Raw genomic sequence first — 12,304 nt, forward strand, 5'->3', positions numbered from 1 at the left:
CCCACTGGCCTTTCACCTCGGCCAAGGCTCTGATGATTCCGCTCATGGCTGCTCCCCACAATGGCCCTGGGACATGGGCTGAGCAGAGACTCACTCCCATCTGACGGATGGAGAAACTGAGTCCCAGTGAGAAGTGACTCGCCCAGAGTCCCGGAGAAAGCTGGTCACTGAGTCAGACTGGGAGCCTGTGGCCCTCCCTGGGGCCATGGGTCAAGGCAAAGACACACGGGGAACAGAAATGTACAGCCTGGGCAGGGGGCAGTCAGGGTGGAGGTGGAGGGGATTCTGCGTCCAATCACGGGGAGCAGACAAAGCCTGAGAGGCCTAGATGCCAAGACAGAAGATGGGACCAGCTGTGTATTCGACAAAAGCCTTTTATTCATCCAAAAATCAACCATTGGGTTTATTCCGCAGATATTAAAAAAGGTCGGGGGGGGGGGCAAGGCTTCCCATTACAGTGCCCTTATGCTGATTCACTTGCTATCTCTGGGGTAGACCTAGAAGAAGGGCGTCTGGGAGACATGCTGCCAGTAAGGTGGGGCTGGAAGCTCAGGGTCTGGGTGAGATCATAGCGCCGCCCCCCCCCCTCGCCTCCCCATCTGCGGCCTCGCTCTCAAATCACCTATTTGTCTGGTCCGGTCCCCCAAATGCCTTTATAGATCATCGCCACGAGGGGGCGCTCCCGCGTTCCCCTCAATCCCTTAGAAGCTGAAACCACTGGGAACCCGGTAGCTTTTCCACTAGGTGAGCAGTGGGGCTTTCCCCAGGGAGAGGCTGCATCTTCCCAGGGGGCCCAGGAACCCCACACCCCAACCCTAGAGAAGAGACAGGGTCCTCGAAAGCCCAGATGCATCTGTCATCTAGGAAGTTGGCTGTCAAAATGAAAAGCATTTCAGGGGAAGACAAGGACACACATCTGCCTTGACGTTATTCTAAACGACGTTATTCTAAACGTTGCCTGGTTAAATACTGGAAACTCATGACGTTCTCCTAAGTACCATCAACGCAGAGTGGGGAGCGGATTCTATGAGGAAGAGGCCAGGGCTGCTGCAGACGGACTGCCGGAGGCTGGCCCCTGCTCCTGGGCTGGGGAGCGAGGGCTAAGAACCTGGCTTCTGGCTGGTCTGGAAGCCCCAGAGCAGCAGTTGACAGGGCTGGGCCTCGGGTGGGAAACGGTGCTGGGGAGAGAGGCCCATGGGCTGCTCAGGGTTCCAAGGGTGCTGCAGCTAGAGGCCTGGTGAGAGGAGGGGACGGAACTGTCCCTGCCCGCAACCTCGGGCAAAAATGGCCAGTGTCCAGCACCCTGCCAGGAAGAGGCGTGGCCCTTCCAGCAGCTCTGGACTTCTCTGGGCAAGGACCCAAGGTGTGCCTTGGCCCATGGGTCCACGGTATCGCCTGCTAAGGTCAAAAGCCACACGCGTAGCTCCAAACCAAAAGGCCTAACGGTGAGGAGGTGGGAGGAAAGCCTTGCACACCGATCTCCCTAGACTCCTAGGAGTCCATGTCTCAGCGGGCGGGACCCACATGCTTAACCTTGGATAATTCTTAGCCACAAGCCCTTTCCCGTGATGCTCCAGGACAGGCTGCACAAAAGCTCTGGCCCACTGGACCAGAGAGGTAAATCGAGGCTCAGGTGGAGGCCAGAGAAATCATTTGACCTGGGGAAAGGCCCCGCTCCCCCCATCTCCAGCCCCAAGCCACCAAGCTCACCTGCTGCCCTAGGGTCCTAGGTCAGAGCCAGGCTGAGGAACTGCAGGATTTGGTGGTGAGTACTGGGCCTCCTAGGCCCGTGGCCTGAGCAGGAAGGTGACCGCAGGGGCCTCAAAGAGCCCAAGCTTCAAAGTCACCCGTGAAAATGGAACTACTGCTCCTATCCCCGCAGGATCTGGGGGGCTTCCAGCGGAGGGAGAGGGCAGCCAGAGGGCTGGCTGATGCAAGGAGGGAGAGACAGGGGCTGGCCGAGCGGTCCAGCCTGCAGGAGCGGACACGCAAGTCCCACGCTGGCGGAGCCGCTCTCTGGCGGGGGTCTGCTGTGAGAGTTAAAGAGCAGGAGAAGCTCTGGCCTCCTGGGAAAGTGCAAAGTGGGCGCCAAGGGCCATTTAAAGCGGGGGCCGAGGGTCAGCTCCTCCCCTCCGCTGGCCGGGATAAGTCAGGAGGTGATAGGCTGCTGACTTCGCAAAGAAGAAGCAGGGATTCTCGATTCCGGCCTGGCCCTAAACAGTCTGGGAGGCTGCTTCTCACCCAGAAGGCTTCCCTGGGCGAGGACTAGTTCTGGGCCTGAAAGACAGCTCAAGAGTCCAGGAGGGACCAGGAAGCTCTGCGGGGAGGGACAGGGTGTGTCATCCGAACCCACACACCACGAGCAGTGGCTGCTGCGTCCCTGAAGACTGTGCTAAGAGACAGAGAGTGACTCAGGCAGTCCCCGTGTCTGCTGGGGTCTGTAAACATAGACACAGACCGCACAATCACCAGCTGCAGGAAACCCAAGCTTAGAATTAGACAGCATCAGCACGAAGGGAAGCCTCCGGATCCCCCAGCCCAGGCCTCCCGGATCCGCAGCAGGGGGAGCTGGGGCCCACAGAGGGCAGGGGGGCCCACAGTCACGGAGCAAGGGCCAGCCTCAGGATCCTGCCTTCCGGTCCAAGGTCATCTGACTTTCCTGGTGACAGTTGTGGGCCTGCCCTGTCTCAGTGGCAGGCAGAGCTAGAAGCTTCCTGTGAGCACATGTGGGCCACAGCCCAAGAAGCCACCTGAATGGGATTGCCTGCGGCCCTTCTCTCTCCCCCGCTCCCTTCCGGCCTTTCAGCTAAAAGAGGGAAAGCTACTGTGGTCCGCTGGACAAGGCAGGAAAGCAGGGTGAGCAGCTATTCTCAAAACCCACCAAGGAGGGAGAGGCAGACTTCACATCTGCTCACTCCCTCCTCCTTCTCTCCTTAGATTCTCGGTCCACCCCCGGCCCTTCCTGGATCCCAGTCTCAGCACAAGCCTTGCCGCTCCCCACGGCGCTGCAAACAGCAAAGCACGAACCGAGAAACCGGAAGATGTCCCCTGTCTGTCCTCAGAAAAGAGGTTATGGACCCAGAGGAGGATACAGGACCGAGAGGTGTGTGAACCGGGAGCAGAGAAAAGAGATCCAGGAGGGAGGCATTCGAGCTGGAGGGAACAGTGCATTAGCCATTTAAGAAGCCCACCTTTCCCCTCTCCAAACATCGAGCACAGTATCTGAAAAAAAAAAAAAAAAGATTTTTGGCTTCCTGGCCGCTGCAGGCCACCATCCTCCCAAGCGCCTGGGCAGGTGGGCGAGGGCGTGCACGTGTAAACGGTGGGCCCCGCATCCCTGGGAGCATCAGACACACGAGGCAGCAGCAACAGTTACCAACCAATAAATAAAAGGTATCAATTATATATGTATATAAAAAAAAAAACCTCACTTTCCCCACAAAAAGCACAATACTGTTATCACAAAAAAAATCATCAACGTTGTAATTAATCATCCTAGCCGCGCAGGTGGTCTTGCTGCTCGAGGATGGGGCGCCAAATCACGAGGGGCAGGCAGGCCCCCCACGCCCCGACCCCCCGTGGCCGAGGCCGTGACTCCCGTGGCCTCTCCCGCTGCCAAGGTCAAGGCAGGAGGCAGAGTTCTTTGACGTCCCCGAGGCCTTCTCCCCATCTGTCAGTCTGAATCTTCTAGGACAGAAGGTAGTTTTGTTTTTTTTTTCTTTTTCAATGTCTGTTTGAAATAAAGAACGAAAGCACACACGCAGGAGAGCAGGAGGGACCGAGAGGCCGCCTGCGAAGCAGCCGAGTCCTTGGTTTTGCAGAGGGCTGGAGCCTTTGCCCATCCGTACTGTCGTTTTCTGGACAAGCAGAAGTTGGTGGCAATTGGAGCCGGTGGCTTCAGGCGATGGGTGGGTGCGGGGCGGGTGGAGGAGAGCCGGGCCTCACGGTTCCAGGGCAGCCCGGTGGGGCGTGGATGCGGAGAAAGGCTGGGTGGACACACGAGGGTGGTGGTGTCGGGGCAGAGGTGGCCTCAGGGCACGGGAGGAGGTGAGTGGCTCCCAGGCATCTGGAAGACACAGGGAGGCGGGGCGGGTTCAGAGCTGGCTGCCAGGGACACAGAGCAGGCGACAGTCAACTAAAGGACCAGGTGGCATCATATGTCGCAAGTCCTAAAAATGTGCATGCCCTCCGGTCCACACATTTGGTGCTCAGTATTTATCCTTAAGAAATAAATGTTTAGGGGGGGGGGGGGAGGGAGGGACTGGGAGTTTGGGGTTAGTAGATGCAAATTATTACATATAGAATGGATAAACAACAAGGTCCTACTGTATAGCCCAGGAAAATGTATTCAATATCCTGGGATAAACCATCATGGAAAAGAATATGAAAAAGAATGTATATAAAAAGAAATACGTATCTGAATCACTTTGCTGTACAGCAGAAATTAACATGACATTGTAAATCAACTATACTTCAGTAAAAAATAAGTTAAAAAGACAGAAATAAATGTTTATGACAGTATCATCTGTAATAGCAAAATTAAAAGGGAGGGAGCAAACTCAGTGTCCACTATCAGGGGACAGGTTGGATAAATAAGGACAGAACCATAGGATAAAAAAGTTTGCAACCATTAAGAACAATGTATGCAATGGCCAATAATCACGTGAAAAGATGCTCAACAGAATTAGTCATCAGGGAAACACAAATCAAAACCACGATGAGACACCACTTCACACCCACTAGGATAAAACCTGAAACTAACAAGTGTTGGCGAGGGTGTGAAGAAATTGGAACCCTCAACCACGGCTGGGAGGAATATAAAATGACACAGCTACTGTGGAAAAGTTTGGCAGTTCCTCAGAAAATTAAACATAGTTACTATATGACCCAGCAATTGCACCCCAGGGATGTACTCTAAAAACTGGAAAATAGGTACTCAAATCCATGTACACCAATGTTCATAGCACCATGATTCCCAATTGCCAAAAGGTGGAAATGACCCAGATGTCCATCAATGGATGAATGGATAAACAAATGTGATCTAACCACACAATGGAATACTATTCAGCCATGCAAATGAATGAAGTACTGGTACGTGTCCCAACACAGATGAAACTTGACCACATGATGCTAAGTGAAAGAATCAGACATCAAAGGTCACATAGGGCTTCCCTGGTGGCACAGTGCTTAAGAATCCGCCTGCCAATGCAGGGGACACGGGTTCAAGCCCTGGTCTGGGAAGATCCCACATGCCGCGGAGCAACTAGGCCCGTGAGCCACAACTACTGAGCCTGCGCTCTAGAGTCCACGAGCCACAACTACTGAAGCCCATGCTCTGCAAAAAGAGAAGCCACCGCAATGAGAAGCCTGCGCACTGCAACGAAGAGTAGCCCCTGCTCGCCGCAACTAGAGAAAGCCCGCGTGCAGCAACAAAGACCCAACGCAGCCAAAAATAAATAAATTAAATTTTAAAAAAATAAAAAATAAATAAAAAGATAAAAGTCACAGAGTAAATGATTCCATTTATATGAAACATCCAGAATAGAGACAGAAAGCAAAGTATGGTTGCCAGAGGCTCACTGAGGGGTGGGGGTGGGGGAGAAACTGCTTAAGGGATATGGAGTTTTATCTTGGAATGAGGCAAAGGTTCTAGAATGTACTAAATGCCACTGAATTGTTCACTTTAAGATAGTTAATTTTATGTTATGTGAATTTCACCTCAATACATTTTTTTAAAAAAGCAGCAGCCTGGGGGACAGTTATGTCTGTTACTGTCCGTGCCATCCAAAGACCCTTCCCATAACCTGCTCCAACCCTGTGTTTAAATCTCACGTCCCCACTCCCCACTGGACAGGTGTAGGTGTCTGATACAAAGGGGTCACTTTCCTGATTTGGGGAGATGACTTAAAAACATTATCTGGGCCAATCCGAATCTATGTGGAGGTGGCCCTGGGGGAGTAGGAAGGCCCTGCAGGACCAGAATTGGGGGGGCCATTATGGTGCAGGTGCCAAGGGAGAGAGAGTATGGAGTAACCACCCAGAGGAAGGCCAGAGCACCCAAGGGAGAGGCCTGGGTCCTCTCAGCCTTCCAGGTCCCCTGCCAGACCCTGGAGGTTCAGCTGGGTCTCCAATCACATGCTCTGCTTTCTGCGGTGATCTGTGAACCCCTGTGACTTGCATTATTGTATCTGCTAGTTAAGGGAATTCCCTGGCGGTCCAGTGGTTAGGACTCCAAGCTCTCACTGCCAAGGCCTGGGGTTCGATCCATGGTTGGAGAACTAAAATCCCATAAGCTGTGCGGCGTGGCCAAAAAAAATGTAAAAAAAAGAAAAAACAAAGAACTGCAAATATGATGAAACTCACCAAATGCATTTAAATCCTTAAATTCACAGTTACACATATATTTCGTAAAAACGTCATTGGTCACCTCTAAGGATTTTTTTTTTTTTTTTTTTTTTTGCGGTACGCGGGCCTCTCACTGCTGTGGCCTCTCCTGCTGCGGAGCACAGGCTCCGGACGCGCAGGCTCAGCGACCATGGCTCACGGGCCCAGCCGCTCCGCGGCATGTGGGATCTTCCCAGACCGGGGCACGAACCCGCGTCCCCCGTAGCGGCAGGTGGACTCTCAACCACTGCGCCACCAGGGAAGCCCCCAACTTGTTTTGAAAACTGATAAAGAAAATCAAGTATCCATCATGCCTTCCCTATGAAAACCAAGCCTCAGGGTAACCACCGAGTGGATGAGGGGAAGTTTCCCTTTGTAAAAGTAATCTAGCCAATGACGAAGAAGGAAAGACAACTTTAGGACGTCACCATTTGGCACCATGTAATGAATGAATGGACAGAGGTGGCGATCAGAAACAGCTGCTGATGTCACCGAGGTCACGTGCACCTGCCAGACACACACACACAACCCCGCTCATGAGGTGTTCTCACCCGAAGTGGACCAAACCCAATGCCAAGCCAGCCTGCAGATCTAACTGCCATTTCCAGGAAGAACAAGAAAGAGGAGCCTGTTAACAGCACCACGGGGCACTGTACCCGATGCTCTTCTCAGCAAACACCAAGAAGGAAAAGGGAAGGGGGAAAACTTAAGAGATTAAAATAAACGTAGGCCTATCAACCACTTGCTATCTATGGACTTCATTCAGATTCAGATTCCAATAAACAAAGTGAAAAAAATTGTGAGACAACAGGAAAGTGGAATGTAAGTGTTGGTGAGAGCGTATTAAGGAATTACTGATGTTTGGGGTATTATGGATTTTTTTTAAAGAATCGTTATCTTTTAGAAATACATTTTGAAATATTTATGTATGAAATGATACGATGTCTTGAATTTGCTTCAAAACAACCCAGTGTCGGGGGTGAGTGGGGGAGGGTATAGACGGCACAAGATTGCTGTGAATCGGTGATTCTGAAGCTGGGAGATGGGTACACGGAGTTACATATTCTCTCTACTATTGCATGAGACTGTTCCCATAATAAAAATTGTTTTCATCCACTCTCAAATTTCCAACAACCTGAGTGCCCCACACCATAAGACTGGTTAAGGTATGGTCCAACCATAAACGGTATACTATGCAGCTATTAAAAAGGATGATCTCAAACAACATGTAGTGACGCAAAAAATATGCATGATCTCAGTTCCTGAATAATTCAGTGAATTATGTAACCGTAATTTATCTAAGAATTATGATCCATCAGGAATCTGAGAAGGCAAATAAATCGCAAAAACAATGGAACACAAATTGGATATAATTACTCTCAGGCAGGATCTAGGAAGGCCTGAGAAAAATGGTACAGCAATTTCCGGGAGGAGCTATAGAAAAGTGGATCTTGTCACCCTGAAAAACTTGTCATGGAAATAAAGTTACATTGTGTTGGCCGACACGTTGCTGGTGAGGGTAAGATATATGTCTACGTAAATTGTGTTATGGAAAGCCAGTGTAGACATGACAGGATGTGAAGCCAAGCTGGGTAAAACACATTAAAAATCTCTTTTCTTAGTGTTGAGTCTCCAAAAGAAAAAAAATGGCTCCTACAAGTTGTTCCTTTAAAAAACAAACAAACCAAAAACCAAAAGACACAGCCAACAGCGTACGGTTATGAACTCGTTGTTGAAGAAATATATATACATATATATTCATAGAAAACTGTAAGACAAAAACAAATAGGGTAATTCAGAAAGAATCACACACTTTAAAGAAATTAATTACACTGTACAACGTTTCCTTGGGGGGATACAGCAAGAACTTATGTTTGCACCATTCTTCCACGGCCTGGAGGAAATATGCAGCTGTTATATATATATATAACTGTATATATATATATATACGCCAATGAGGTCACTGGTGGTAATTCACAAAAGGGGGACTCTGAAAAATCAGACAACAGATCAGTATGCACTGTGGGACCCAGAGCTGCATACTGAACATTTTTAAGATTATAGAAATAACTGTCACAGTTCCTTTATAAATTGGTTTGATTATATGTTCCTATGCGACCTAGTTACTGAGTATTAAGTTTTTGTAAGTGTTCAATTCTTTCTGAATCATTCTTTCTTTCTGAATCATTCTGGACACAAAATGTTCACAGTGGTTATTTCTGGGTTATATGTGAAGGGTTTTTTTCAATAAACTTTTTTATGGAGGTTTTCTTTTTAAACATATTTTCTAATGTCTCTTCAATGAAAAAGGATTTCTTGTGCAAAAACATAAGGATATTAGAAGCTTCAAAATAGGCTTCCTAAACAAAATGTCAGCAAGTCAAATCTGATGATACATCAAAGCACATAACGGGTGGCTTAGCATTCAAAAGTCACTCGGTGTAAGTCAGAGTGGCCATCATCAAAAACTCCACAAACAGCGAACGCTGGAGAGGGTGTGAAGAGATGAGAACCCTCCTACACTGCTGGTGGGAATGTAAACTGCTGCAGCCACTACGGAGAACAGTATGAAGGTTCCTTTAAAAAACTAAAAATAGAGCTACCATACGATGCTGCAATCCCATTCCTGAGCATATATCCAGAGAAAAACATGGTTCGAAAAGATCATGTACCCCAGTGTTCATTGCATCTTTGTTTACGATAGCCAAGACATGGAAACCACCTAAATGTCCATCGACAGAGAATGGGTAAAGAGGATGTGGTACATATATACAATGGAATATTACTCAGCCTTTAACAAGAATGAAAGAGTCATAGGAGGGAGGCTGGGGAGATCAGGAGAGGCAGGTGGGAGGGGCCCTCCAGGAGGAGTGGGAGAGGAGCAGAGGGCGACTGCCCTGCCCACTCAGGCCGAGGAGGCTGCTGAGATCCCAGGCCGGTCCCCTGCCCTCCAAGGCCCCCTCCAGGCCACGTAGGTCCTTGGGGGCATAGGAAGGAGGCTGGGGGGGAGAATAGGAGAGGCACGTTGGAGGGGTCTTCCAGGAGGAGAGGGAGAGGAGCAGAGGGTGACTGCCCCACCCACTCAAGCCCAGGAAGCCTGCTGGGCTCCCAGGTGAGGTCCTCTGCCCTCTGAGACTAGGGGTGGGGGGAACGCCTGGGCCCCTTCTGTTCCTTGAGCCTACGTTCCACCCCCCTACAGCCCCCAGGACCTTTTCCAGATCCTGAGCATTGGCCCCGCCCACCACCCAAACCTCGCCCTTGCTTAGGCCCCGCCCTCCACAGCTAAGGCCTTCCCCCCCCTTTTTGCTTTTTTTTTTTCTTTTCCCTCCTCCTCTTTCTTACTATTGTGGTACTAATGTACCTTCCAATTGTTGATTCATCTATATTTTTATTTTCATATTCTTCCTAACATACCTGTTAGTTTCCTAGTCTAATTTTATTTTTTACTTTGTTATTGTTGTGGGGGTTTTTTTGCTGCCCCAGGCAGCTTGCAGGACCTTGGTTCACAAGCCCAGGTCGGCTGAAGCTCCTGCGGTAGGAGCTCCAAGTCCGAGCCACTAGACTAACAGAGAACCTCAGACCCCAGGGACTATTCATCGGAGTGAGGTCTCCCGGAGTACCTCATCTCAGCACCAAGACCCAGCTCTACCCAAAAGCCACAAACCCCAGTGTTAAAAGCCTCAGGTCAAACAACCAGTAAGACAGGAACACAATCCCACTCATTAAAAAAAAAAAAAAAGAGAGATGGCAAAAAAATATGTCACAGATGGAGGAGCAAGGTAAAAACCTACAAGACCAAATAAATGAAGAGGAAATAGGCAATCTACCTGAAAAAGAATTCAGAGGAATGATAGTAAAGATGATCCAGAATCTCGGAAATAGAATAGAGGCACAGATTGAGAAAATACAAGAAATGTTTAACAGAGATCGAGAAGAACTAAAGAACAAACAGAGATGAACAACACAATAACTGGAATGAAAAATACACTAGAAGGAATCAATTACAGAATAACTGAGGCAGAAGAACGAATAAGTGAGCTGGAAGACAAAATGGTGGGAATAACTGCTGAGGAGCAGAATAAAGAAAAAAGAATGAAAAGAATGGAAGACAATCTCAGAGACCACTGGGACAACACTAAACGCACCAACATTCGAATTATAGGGATCCCAAAAGAAGAAGAGAAAAAGAAAGGGTCTGAGAAAATATTTGAAGAGATTATAGTTGAAAAATTCCCTAAGATGGGAAAGGAAACAGTCACCCAAGTCCAGGAAGCACAGAGAGTCCCATACAGGATAAAATCTAGGAAAAACACACCAAGACACACATTAATCAGACTAACAAAAATTAAACTCAAAGAAAAATTATTAAAAGCAGCAAGGGAAAAACAAAAGAATAACATACAAAGGAATCCCCATAAGGTTATCAGCTGATTTTTCAGGGGAAACTCTGCAGGCCAGAAGGGAGTGGCAGGATATACTTAAAGTGATGAAAGATAAAAACCTACAACCAAGATTACTCTACCCAGCAAGGATCTAATTCAGATTCGATGGAGAAATCAAAAGCTTTTCAGACAAGCAAAAGCTAAGAGATTTCAGCACCACCAAACCAGCTCTACAACAAATGCTGAAGAAACTTCTCTAAGCGGGAAACACAAGAGAAGAAAAAGACCCACAAAAACAGACCCAAAACAATTAAGAAAATGGTAATAAGAACAAACATATCGATAATAACCTTGAATGTAAATGGATTAAATGCCATAATCAAAAGACACAGGCTCGCTAAATGGATACAAAAACAAGACCCATATATATGCGGTCTACAAGAGACCCACTTCAGACCTAGGAACACATACAAACGAAAGCTGGAGGGGCTTCCCTGGTGGCGCACTGGTTAAGAATCTGGCTGCCAATGCAGGGGACACGGGTTCGAGCCCTGGTCCGGGAAAATCCCACATGCCGCAGAACAACTAAGCCCATGCACCACAACTACTGAGCCTGCACTTTAGAGCCCACGAGCCACAACTACGGAAGCCAGCGAGCCATAACTACTGAAGCCCATGTGCCTAGAGCCTGTGCTCCACAACAAGAGAAGCCACTGCAATGAGAAGCCCGCACACCACAACAAAGAGTAGCCCCCGCTCGCCGCAACTAGAGAAAGCCCACACACAGCTATGAAGACTCAATGCAGCCAAAAAAAAAAAAAAAAATTGATAAACCCTTAGCCAGACTCATCAAGAAAAAAAGAAGATGCAAATCAATAAAATTAGAAATGAAAAGGGAGAAATCACAACTGACACCGCAGAAATACAAAGGATAATAAGAGACTACTACAAACAACTATATGCCAATAAAATGGACAACCACGAAGAAATGGACAAATTCTTGGGAAGGTACAACTTTCCAACACTGAACCAGGAAGAATTAGAAAATATAAACAGAACTATCACAAGTAATGAAATTGAAACCGTAATTAAAAATCTTCCAACAAACGAAAGTCCAGGACCAGGTGGCTTCACAGGTGAATTCTATCAGACATTTAGAGAAGAGCTAACACCCATCCTTCTCAAACTCTTCCAAAAAAATGGCAGAGGGAGAAACACTCCTAAATTCATTCTATGAAGCCACCATCACCCTGATAGCAAAACCAGAAAAAGATATCATAAAAAAAGAAAATTATAGACCAAGATCACTGATGAACCTAGATGCAAAATTCCTGAACAAAATACTAGCAAACAGAATCCAATAGCAAATTAAATGGATCATACACCATGATCAAGTGGGATTTATCCCAGGATGCAAGGATTCTTCAATATATGCAAATCAATCAATGTGATATACCACATTAACAAATTAAGGAATAAAAACCATATGATCATCTCAATAGATGCAGAAAAAGCTTTTATCAAAATTCAACACCCAT

At 47.9% G+C, this 12,304-nt stretch overlaps 1 protein-coding gene across 1 annotated transcript in view; it reads right to left on the reverse strand.

Annotated features, from left to right (window-relative positions):
- Positions 1-356: 356 nt before the first annotated feature.
- Positions 357-12,304, reverse strand: part of NCS1 (neuronal calcium sensor 1) — a 61,228-nt gene continuing 49,280 nt past the window's right edge. The window contains exon 8 of the mRNA XM_027104532.1: positions 357-4,066. The gene's annotated coding sequence lies outside the window, so the exon portion shown is untranslated. The remainder of the gene's footprint in view (positions 4,067-12,304) is intronic.

Source organism: Aethalodelphis obliquidens, unplaced genomic scaffold, assembly GCF_003676395.1.
Source record: "Aethalodelphis obliquidens isolate GAN/ISIS:26980383/991018 unplaced genomic scaffold, ASM367639v1 scaffold7, whole genome shotgun sequence".
Lineage (NCBI taxonomy): Eukaryota > Metazoa > Chordata > Mammalia > Artiodactyla > Delphinidae > Aethalodelphis > Aethalodelphis obliquidens.